Here is a 12,847-nt window from a genome sequence, read left to right as displayed (position 1 = left end):
ACCTGTAAACTTGCTTTTTTCTTATTACTAAAAAGCTTCATGTCAACACTGTGACCTATATCAGGTCTCTGTCCTTTCTCCACTGAACATCTACATAGCCTCCTGAAGATATTGCTCATCTGTTATTTGAAATAGACTCATATTAAAACATTTCCTATGTAAATGACTTCTTCTGACTATTTTTGACTTTGCCTCTCTTTCTTTCCTAACTAGGTTATATCCATTTCTCTTTAGGATTATGCCAGATTTCTGCTATAACTGCTATAATGTCATATTTATGTACAGGTTCATATATCTCCAATTCATCTATATTATTTTAGATTTTCTGACATCATTGCAAGCAATATTTAGTGTATTAGTGATTTTATTTTGTCGTAATACCTGCAGACTAGTAATTTCACTTCATTTGTATTTTTATTCTTTAATGTGCATTCTCTTACATGAAATTTGAAACTGTCCCAAACTCAATTACCCAGTATTAGCCATCTTTAACTATGCTACACATATGCTGTCCTAATATATCAGTGCCATTCCAGATTGTAACCCAGCCCATCTGTTCTAAAACATGTTGTATATTAAAATACCCTCTTATCCCTCCACTGTGTCAGTGTAAAGGTGAAGTGGTTTGCGGTCAGGAGTTGTGTACTAATAGGGCCACCCATGGAAGGTCAGAGATTAGGTCCTGATTAAGACTGAGTAACCACAGAAGTCCCACCCAGGGTTTGCAAAGTGGAACAGCTTCCTTGTGTCGCAAGCTTGACATGTGGAGTCCTGACAGGTTGTAGCACTGTGATTGAAGATTGACTATCATCAACTTTGAGCAGTCTCTTCTTCTGTCCATCTACCTCATCCTTTTTCCTGCATCAGTTGACTACAAACACAAGGAGATTCAGAGATGGAGAAATGGATGGATAGCATCTTTGGATGACAAACAGCCATGACTTAATATCTTTTATGTGCATCTGTGACTGTTATGCATACTTTATTTAGTTGTTTGTATTTGTATATAAAATACACTTAGCTTGTTATAAAAATGAAGAATACTAATTGAATCCGAAATACTGTTTAAAATAATACATGCAAATGAACAGGTTGTGGCAAGTTGGATGTTTCTGCTTTAATCTAAAGACTATAACAGAGAAAGGTTAAAAAAAAATTGGTATGGCCTACCATCTGACAAAACCAAGATATCATGTCCCAAAGGGAGACTCTGAACTGATGCAAATTTTTCTCCTTAAGCTCCTGTCGTTTATATAATTCATCATCAGCATTAAAGCAAGCAAAGTGCATATTTTTAATACATTACATTTTCCTTTATTTAATAATGGTGAAATACATTATAACTCTATCCCTATATTTAAAAGAACTAAATTGCCATGGAGCTACTGCCCACTGTCAGATGTAATACCCCAGTGTCTCATAAACATATGCCCCGTCTATTCTACACCAAGATCTGATACCATGCATTAAGCCTTTTGATCACCTCTAGCTTATCTGGACTAGCATGTGGCACAGACAGAACTTCAAAGAAGAAAAGCTTACCCCTTAGTATTATAAATTTGTTTTGTAGAAGTGGCCCCCTACCCTTACCTATCATTTGTTCCAAATGGACAAGAAAAACTGACTCCAGCAGCCCACAAACACAAACATAGGCAGCAAACATCTCAAACAAATCAAACTAAAAATTTCAGAAGTTCAGGTACATTATAGATGGGTGCAGAATCAACTAAAACACAGGATGGTGCCTAGGAACCTTATCTAAGTCTGGTGATGCTTAGTGTGGTGTTCTTCAGGGGTCAGTGCTAGGGCCAAGGTCCCCGTGCTATTTTTAAATAAATGACTTGGATAGGAATATTCATAACAAGGTGAGAACGTTTGTAGATGATAACAAGCTTGGTAGATTGGCAGACAATCTTGAATCTGTTGAATGATTACAGGGGGACCTGAACAGCATACAGACTTGGGCAGATTTGTGGCAGATGAAATTTGATGTAAGTAAGTAAAAATGTTAGATTTGAATACAAACTGGAAAATCTAAATATTGAAAGTACATCATATGAGAAGGATTTACGAGTTTTAGTAGACTCTATAAACTGCCAGGCCGTGTTCTGAAGTCAATAAAAATGCTAACAGAATGTTAGGTTATGCAGTGCCCTGATACGTGGAGTACAGTTTGAATTTAGTTATGCTCAAGCTTTTTAATACACTGGTAAGGCCTCATCTGGAATACTGTGTTGTGTGCAGTTTTAGTCTCTAGGCTACAAAAGAGACATAGAAACACTGGAAAAAGTCCAGAGAAGAGCAGCTAGGCTGATTTCTGGATTGTGGGGGATGAGTTATGAGGAAAAATTAAAGGAGCTGAACCTTTTCAGTTTAAGCAAAAGGAGATTAAGAGGCGACATGATTGAAGTGTTTAAAATTATAAAGGGAATTAGTACAGTGGATTGAGACTGTTCATTTAAAATCAGTTCAACATGAACATGGGGACAGAGTTAGGCACTTGTTAAGAGTAAAGTTTACACAAACATTTAGACATTTTTATTAACACAGAGGATCATAGACACATGGAATAATTTGCCAAGTTGTGTGGTATACAGTAGGACCCCACTGCCCTCTCTGCAAAGCATCTACAACTGCAGAGTCCACAGGAGAACTGCCTCGATCCTCAGGGACCCCACCCATCCCCAACATGAACTGTTCACACTTCTACCCTCAGGCAGGAGGTATAGAAGTATGAAATGCAGGACTTCCAGGCTAAAGAACTCTTTCATTCCCAAGTCCATTAGACTCCTAAATAACTGACTGGAGTTTATAACCATGGTTCACCTCATTCTATCTACCTCACACAACTGTATTTGACTTGTCCATCACACGCCTACCTGCACAATAATACTTTATACTGTTTTTATACTTTATGCTGCCTCTGTCACTTATTATCTATCTACTACTTATTACTGTATTTATGCTTGTCTTTATATGTTGGTTTTGTCATTTGGTGTGGACAGCAAAGAAAGAATTTAATCGTACAGGGAAATGTGTTTCCTTACTGTGCACATGACAATAAACTTTGAGCTTGAACTTAGGGACATTTAAAGCTAGACTTGATGTTGTTTTTGGAAGAATTAAGTGAATAGGACTGGTGGGCTTTGCTGGGCTGAATGGCCTGTTCTTGTCCAGATTGTTCTAATATTCAGTGAGGTCTCCTGGAAGACAACACATTGGTCCAGCAACATATACACTCAAACAAACCCTATATTTTTAGAGGCAACCTGCTGGGGCTCTGTATTCTTGCATAGTACTTCATCGTAATCAGAGTTGCCAACCTGCTCTATACAATCCCAGAAATAGTTTTAAACCAGTAACTTTGGAGTTGATGCCCATAAACAGTATACATCTCTTACTCATTGCTTACATCCATTTGTGATCCTACTGTCTCTACTTTTCTCAATTCATTTAAATTTAATTTAGTTTGTTTTTGTAAAATGCTCTTCACTGAGTGTGGGCTCAGAGTACTGTAACACATTCACAGGGAGATACAATTACAAACTACAAATTATTTCTTACATAATGAATACAAAAGACGATACAGATTTGTTTAAGCACACACCAAAACAAAGCAGTCCCAAACTGATTAAAATAAGCAAGGCCTAATATTTGTCCATTAACATTTTCACTGAGCATTGGGCCAACTGAAAACAAAGGAGAGGAAAACACAAACTCTAGACAGTAGTATCCCTGGAGAGAATAATCCCTGGGTCCATGGTCAGTCATAATTGACAAAGTCAGAGGACAAGAGTTAGACAAAGTCACCAACATGGAGAATTTTTGCCAACTGCCTGTCCAATCTGTTGTGGGTATTCTACAGTACAATTGTGTGCTGGACCATCCAAGGCTCCTGTCATATCACTCTGGGGTACACTCCATCTCTCTAAAGAAACTCTAAGAGTTTTCATATAGTCCTCTTTACATCACAGAATATCTGTTCCTCAAATTCAGCAACCTTGCACTTGAGCCATTGCCTACCAGCCCAGTATGATCTTAATGTTGAAGGGTAACACTGTTTCATTCAAGATACAGCAAATGGATAAAATACATTGTGGGAGGTCTTGTCATTTAAGGGTTACATAAGGCCCAATGACTTCCACTAGAGGAAGTTGTACCCTTCCAGTCTTTAGCCCAAATTTATTTTAGAGATTAGCCAAGAAAAAACTCCAAGGTCTTGAGCTATACCATGATCAAATATAGTGAAAATGTTCACTGAAATGAGTAAGAGGTCAGGGTTTTATGTATTTAAGAGACAAATCACTCCTCCATACAGAAAGGGAATAGCCTACCAAATAAGCCTCTCTGGGTAAACAACTATCTTGTTTTGTCTGATTTCTTTTTTAAACAGAGTTCAGGTGTGTGTGTGGTCCTTTTTTGTTGTTTGAAGGAAACAGACACACTACTTTTTGGTGTCCTGGACTCCTTGGCTTTATTTCAGTTATAAGGAAACTCCAGGTGGATGCTCTCCTATTACAAATAATTCTAAAGCACAGCATAATTTAACTCCATGATGAAGTGTGCATATTCCCATGACATAGGATGCATTTCTTGCAGAAGGACAAGATAGTAAATTATGTTGTTATATATGTTCCTTTAGACTTTTGCATATGCACTGTAAATCATGATTTTTTTGAGTCCATGGGATTTTCTTTCTAAATTCTGAACTATGTTAATGATCCTTGTATCTCAGAAACATTGGCTCTGGAGAATAATATGCCCAAGATACTGCTGCCAATTTTTCCCTTTTGTGCTTTCATGTTAACTAGCATGCAGCAAACTGTGACTAGATTGACTGCTTTTTTATTTTCTCTTTCTGAAGGTTTGAAGGTTCAAAGAAGTCATCCTATTTACTAAAAATACAAAATGCCAACTAAGAACTTTTGAAAAATAGTATTTTAACTTATGTCAGACATAATCCCACCATTTTACACAACTGTTAGATGATTTATGGTAGTTTATGGGGATCCCTGAAAAACTCATCATCTACTATTCAACTTATAATTATACTTATAAGGATAATTCAGTTATTAGTATTTATTTTTTTTAAATATAAATTACTTAAGAGCACACAAAGATTTTATTAGGTTTACATTTAAAATGTTCAGTTTTCAATGACATTAGTCTGAACAGCATTTTGATAACTTTTTAAATATTTTTGACCATATTTGTATTATTTCGTGTTCCTATTTTTAAAAAATTCTTTTCAGATCCATGTTGTTTCACTGTTCATTTAGGAGCTAGTTATATAGGAAGGTGCTTACACCCACTGTGTTAGTATCAGGAAGTGAAGAAAGCTCTTTTGAGCTCAACTGAAGTACCAATACACATTATTGTAACTTAACCCCTAATTACATTAACAGGAAATCTATGAATCACATAAGACCCCCTCATTTTAAGAGGTGTAAATAAATATACAAGAAAAGTTCAAAAAGGTAAGTTCATCCATATACTACTTTGTTTTGTTCCCTCAACCCCGTAACCATTTGAAGAAAACAGAACAATAAAATACCCAAAGCGATTAAAAGAAAGTAGTTGTATTGTATAGTGTTACATACAAAAAGTCACACTTTACGGCAATTCCAAAAGTTATACTGATTCAAAAAAACGTATAACATAAAGTGACCCAATTAATACTCAGCGCTCATCCTCTCCATGAAAAGACTTTGCCAACAATAATTCCCTACAAACATTTTCACTATATTAGACACAAACAATTTACATAATATTAGCATATAACAAACCCCAATTAAATATATATCATAAAAACAGTCATAAATTCATATCATAAAAACAGTCATTTGATAAAGCTGTAAATAAGGACCAGAATACTCTCCAAAGCTCACTTCACACTAAAAAGCCTCACCGGTTGGAAAGCATCCAGATTCTTCTTTGATCAATCTGCTTCACCTGGATAAAGATTTTGCTACTTCGACTCACTTTTAGAAACCCTTCAGGATGTGTATCTTGGTTAAGTAGCGATCAGCATTCCCTTAAGATCTCTTTTACCCTTACACCTCTGACTCTTCCGTCATGGACATCTCCTTATGTCTAGTTATTACAAGTCCTGGGATGATGGGTCAAGATAAAATGTGTAGGAGAGTCTGCCATTCAGGATCATCTCAGATAAAGTCAGTTCAAAGGGGTCTTTCACTGAAGCATCTGCCTAAATCGTGCTGAATCCTCACAGCTCAAATAAAAAGGGAAAAAGAAAACTTTCTTCACCTTTCTCCATTTTGAAACTAGCAGAACAAAATGATGAAACCCTCCAACACACAGCTGTTCACAACTCAGACTCTTTTTCAAACTACATGGCTCCTCCTGTCTTTACCTTACTGGCTTATTAAATATTAGACATAAAGGAAAAGAAGACAAGGGAATAGACTATATATCAAACAATATTTATGTGGCTCCTGTTACATTATGGCCAAAAGTCTTTGCATTCCTCTCTAAATTATTGAGTTTAGATGTTTCAGCTGCAATTATTTTTGACAGGTACATAAAATCAAGTACAGAGCCATGCAATCTCCATTGACAAACACCGGCAGTAGAATAGCTCATACTGAAGAGCTCAGCGACTTTAAACATGGCATTCATTAAATGATTTTTCCAGCTACACATAAACACATATGATCACTATGTGCAATTTCAAGTGTGCCATCATTGGACTTTGGAGCACTGGAAACCTGTCACCTGGAGTGATGAATCACGCTTCACAAAGTGGCAGTCCGACAGACACACCTGGGTTTGTGGTATGAGAGAAGAAAGCTACCTTATGGACTCTATAGTACCTACTGTAAAGATTGGTGGGGGAAGAATAATAGTCAGGGGCTGTTTTTCAGGGTTTGTTCTAGGTCCTTTGGTTCTAGTGAAAGGTACAGTTAACGGTACATATTGCAAACATGGTTTGGGCAATTGTGCACTTCTACCCTTAAGATTGTGGCAGGTCCTTTTGTGTTTCAGCATGACTATAGCTCTGTGCACAAAACCAGGTCCACAAACATGGTTTGACGAGTTTGGTGTGGAAAAACTTAAGTGGCCTATATAGAGTTCTGACCTTCACCCTACTGAACATTTCTGGAATGAATTTGATTACAAATGAATTGCATGCACAGTCTTCTTTTCCAACATCAGAACCTAACCGTACAAATGCTCTTTTTGCTGAATTAGTAGAAATTTCCTCAGGCACACTAAAACCTTGTTCAAAGTTTATCCAGAAGAGTGGAGGCTGTTAGGAGGGGGGAGAAAACTCCATATTAATGTGCATGGTTTAGGAATGGGATGTCCAACGATCTCATATAAGTGTGATAATCAGGTGTACATACACTTCTGGCCATATAGTGTAAAAACTAAGTTAGCTTTCTATTTTTTACAGCTAGTATCAAGTTTTCCACCCTGTGCTTATTCTTCACATTCGCCTCAAAGTCCCTAACAAAAAGCATGCAGCTCAGATTATTATTTTTTTATTATTTTTATATAATTGCCTGTTATGACCTCAGTGTTGTTGAGATGGACACCAGTTTATTTCAGATTTTTATGGCTTTATTTTCTGACCTCTGACATGTGCTAAAACACTTCTTCTGTAGATCTACTAGTTTGCATTTAGGGTGGCTGCACGTTCCACCAGCTAGGAACTGCACATGAGAAAAGGCTGGGCTGACATTTGATGCCACACAGAAGTGTTATCACCAGACACCATTCATTAGCGATCTGAGTGGGCGAGAAGAAACATATGATCTCATGAGTGCCTCCATATATAGGTGATGACCCATCAAGAACTTGGACTTAATGCGTACTGCATTACATTAACATTTGGCTCAGAAAATAAAACTTGGCATCTGTTCCTTAGATAAAATTCCAGCTAGTCTGTTGAAAAAAATTGACAAAAAGTATAATTAATGTATCTTATTGAACAATCCTCTCCCAAATTTTTGAAAGAGGCCACTGTTACATTTTTACTAAAGAAGTCAGATTAAAATCAGATTGAAAGAGTCAGATTGAAGTGTATTTACATTTAAGTGTCACTTTTGTTACTGCTGCCCAAGTAATCCCACTATAAAAACTTGACAATAGAATGATCTGTTAAGCCCTGTTCTTAGTTTGTTCAATTCATACTTATTCATTTTTTTCAGTAAGTGATGAAGACTGAAGGAACCGCTCCATGTCTTTGGGTTTTGAGCTATGTGCTTTCTTGTAATTGGAAAATGTAAAATTATCTTTTATTCATATGCTTGTAATACTTACTGATAAAACTGAATTACACTTTTTTAACCATGTTATAAATAGTGTCGATTAGTGAAATTCAGCAAAGCATTTTTAGCTTTGAGTTTGTTGGGTTTGCAGAATATTTCCCAGAAAGTTCACCGTGCGGTTGGCTTAGGCAAAGTGTTTTTTCCCAGAGCCCCATGATGTTATGTGAAACTAAAGTAATTTGACAGATCTGTATCAGCCAATGTTGGATGGGATAACCCCCCCCAGTTATATAACTTATGCTTATCCCTTGCATTACAGGCTCAGAGTCTACCAGTCCTCAGCTCCAGAACAGAGAGCAGAGGCTCACACTGAGAGGCAGCCAAAGTGCAGCTCTTCCTCTTTCATGCCCTCCCCTGGCCCTTCTGTTAGCGTACAGCACTATTTTTACCAAGATGCTGTTGTGCAAGAGACAACTCCAAACCAGCCATCCCTCAAATCCAGCATCAAAATAGGCACCTGTCAGTGTTGTTGCCATTACAGCTCCAGCCCTGTCGGCTGGTGAACACAGCCCTCTCCCATCAGCCAATGAGCTAACACATCCCCAATAGGCCTATCCCCAGCCACCATTACTTTTCAAATCTGTAAACATACTCATTTTTATAAAAATGCATGAAATCTAAGTTAGCAGAGATGTACAGCCCCCTACTTCTGAAACCAGGGACTAGCGGGGTTCCTTGTCTGCCCTGTGTATTGCTCTCCTTCTGGTTTTCTGTAACTCTTATGTGTGCACAGGGCTTGTGGGGGCCAAACTTTATTGAATTTGTGCTTTCTGCTCCTGGTGTTTGCAATATATTTTACTGTTCTGGTATTAAATTCTATTACCGTATCTCAACATATCTGAGGGGGCCAAGCCTTAGTGAATTCATGCTTCCGGCTGCTGTTTTCATTGCCCACAAGAAATTACACTGTTCTGATATATTAATTTTATTAATTGTCACATATTGGACCCAGAATTGACAAAATTAAACTAAAACAGATCTTTAAAGAAAACACTTTTTATTCATGAACTTAGAGTCTTTCAAGACAAAAGCCAAACTCAATTACATTTCAAAGGAGTTCAGGTCCATTTGTGTTTTCTCAAAGTTAGAAGAATTCAAAGGCCTTCCTGTAGAGAGCCATCCCCCTGCAGAGCGGTAAGGCTGCACGACACATAAGGTAGACATCTTAGACAAGTTTATTTGATTGAATAACACAATCAATCACTTATAAAAGTTTTTATTACCATGAGATATGAAACCTGTGTGTGACAACAGTTGATCCAGCCTTTCTCTGACTTCTGCCTGTGTGAAAGTGTGTTTTTTCTCTAACTGAACTTGCTCTAGAAACTGACAACTTAACGCACTGTGACATTAATTTTATCTCAGGGATACACAGTGGCACTAATGCCTTAAAGCTCTGGTCACATTTTTGGCCACAATAATCAGTCCAGCATACTGTAGTTGGCAGACACTTCAATAACCCTCAGGGACACTGAAAGACGTTTCACCATTATAATCCACTCAAAACTAGCTCAATTTCTTCTTTCCCACTGATTTCAGTGCATTTCACTGATTTTGGCTAAATTCTTTAACTTTTCTGCGATTTCGCCAGACTCGAGACAAATCGAATTCATAGGGTTTGCTCATTTTTAGTAAAGAAATAGGGAACAAAGTTTTTTTTAGTTCATTCCATTCTGTTCTATTCTTTTCTATTCAACTAGTAAATATAATTTAGAAACAATATTAACTTTAATTCATACGCTGATGACCCTTATAAACAATTAAGAATGATATTCTTTTATATCATGAGTGAAAGTTAACACGTGGAAAATTAAGAGTTAAATTCAAGGTGAGAAAATAGGGTTTTGTTTACTACTAATTCCACAGTTAGATAGACAGTATTGGGAACTCCCATCCCAATCTGACGGGATTGATAAATAGTTTTACTGGATATAGTAGTTAGTTTGGTAAATTATATCAGTCACAATTGTACATGATCAGTGCATGTAAAGCTAACTACAACATTTCATTACCAGTCAAAAACATAATAGAAAAAGTCTACCTAATCAATCTAGAAGGTATGACAATACATCTGAAGGTATTAAATCAATACATTAACATCTATTTCTGTGAATACCTGATTTTTATAAATTCTATAAATGGCTTAAACACCAACCAACCCTTGCCATTCAAAATGCATCAGTGAGTACCCTCCAGAATTTACACTGTAATCACAAGATTGAAGACAGTTGAATAGGTTTCAAGGTAGCGTCCACATTTGACTAGTAATAATAGTGCTGAAGAGTGATTATATTTACAAGTTGGTCAACATGCAAGTAAGACTGTCACTGTACTTTATTAGCATGCTGAAAAAAGCTTGACCTTGATTACTTGTTACTCTTTCCAATTCTTATTATCTTGGTGACAATTGGAGCTACTGCTATGATAAAAAAAATAATTGGAATAGACTTTTAATTATCTACTCTAATTTCTAATGATGACCTGGACATTATAACACCATTGCATTTTGGCAGTCATTGTTACTTACCTTTGTTGCTGTGAATTGGAGGGAGAGTCAAAGGCAAATGCTGAATGACAAGATAACCAAAATCAGTTAGATTATCAACCACCTAAAAAAATCACCTCTTTTATATTCATACTTTCACATTTTCCAGTATATTCATAGTTTAAAATGCATATAAGTTTACTTTATGCAAGAATCAAAGGCTTAATTTATTTAAATATGAAATACATGTAGTATGTATATATTTGAATACATCTATGAACAATATGTACTTTAATATTTTGCATTTATAATAAAAAATACTATATTGCTAAGTGTGTAGGGTGCTAAGGGATTTTAAACAAATTACTCTAAGGGGAATACATTATATATATCAGAGCTGAAATATATCCGTTGCAACCAAAAAGGGGCGCCACTCAGCCCCAAACAACTGACACAATATTACCCATTACATTTACATTTACTTATTAGGCTGAAACTTTCAAATAAAATGTTATTATTTGTCATCAACACTTTTTCACACAAACACAAGCCACAATACTCAAAAATCAAATATTCTCCTTCCACCCCCTTTAGAGTGTCCGCCACTGCCTCCTGACTCTGACTACCCAAGGTGAGGCTGTGGACTTCTTTTGAACTTTGCCCAGGAACTGCTTCCAGTGGCAGGCACTTCCAGGTTGTGTGTAAACCAGGACAATCACCCCCACTGGCATTGCTCACTGGCAGCACCCAAAGACTCTTGACAGGGCTGTGTTTTCAGACTTAAATACCCATGCCACACTGTGGGTGTCCTGATTTGGTTTAGCTCCAAGGAACACTTCCATCTGTCATGAGGGGTAAAGAACAGCTCTCTGGATGCCTTTTTGCCCAGTCCATCCATTAATGGCCGGTCAAGAAATCATCCTCTACCCCAGCCAGGATGCCTGTCCTTCCTCTATGGCACCTACACCATTTATTTTTGACTTTTAACATTTTGTTACAGAAATCCTCAAGAAACAGAGTCAAATTGAATAAAAATAGAATACTGTGAGGCAATTCATGAAAGTTCAAAAATTAATTTGGCATACACACATAAAGTCTATTTAAATTTTAAATCCTGTGCATCTTTTCACTAGTAATGCCAAAGTATTTGTTCTTGTTACTAAAAATGTGCAAAATTAAAGCCAACCAATAGTAACTGATAGTATAATATAACCTACTTTTTTCACAAAATGAAAAACTCTTTGGGTTGCCTTTCTCTATGTATCCCCAAATGGAAAGATATTATAAATGTATAAGCAATGTATATACTGAAAAAAATAAAAATAAACAGCAGACTTTTCCTTCTGTTATATCAAAGTATTGAATTAGTTTTTAAGTTGCTTGATGCAGTCTTTTCATTCAGCATTACTGCTGAACAATAAATTCATAGCTACCTGAAAAATGAAAAATATTATTTTGTCTTTGCAATGAGCAGTTGAATTGTTCCCTTATTTTATTTTATTGTTTATGAAATATCACTAATTGGTACATAAAAGCATCGTAATTTCAAACGATTGAGGGATACAATGACCATTGTGAAGTCTCTGTTAGAAGATGCTGGTGGCCTTATTTAATCTCTCTTTGTGCCAATGGTTAATCATTGGCATAAGTACAATAACAAATAATGTACTTGAGAGGAGGCCCATGGTTATCACGACCACTTAACATGACAACTTTTTAATGATTCAGAGTGACAAACTAAAAAGTCTTAAATGAAACCCCCCACAGAAAATGAACATCCTTAGCTATGCCAAACTACTTGTTAAAAAAATGGTAGACGTTAAAATTGCCACATGAGTTGTTCCTTAATTGGTAACTGAATACGTACCAAGCTGTGTGCATTGGCTGGTGAAAGAGACAATTCTGTGGGAAAAGAGATGCAGTAGTTGTGTGTCCTGTAATGCTCTCTGGAAAAAATGTTGTGCCAGGGCAATAGTTAGAACACATCATTTTTAACGTAATGAAGAGGTCATTTTATGTCATTCACTAAAAATAAAAACAGTCTACAATGCACTCAGTATTTTATCCA

Source organism: Polypterus senegalus, chromosome 6, assembly GCF_016835505.1.
Source record: "Polypterus senegalus isolate Bchr_013 chromosome 6, ASM1683550v1, whole genome shotgun sequence".
Lineage (NCBI taxonomy): Eukaryota > Metazoa > Chordata > Cladistia > Polypteriformes > Polypteridae > Polypterus > Polypterus senegalus.
Note: the sequence above shows the minus strand (reverse complement) of the source record.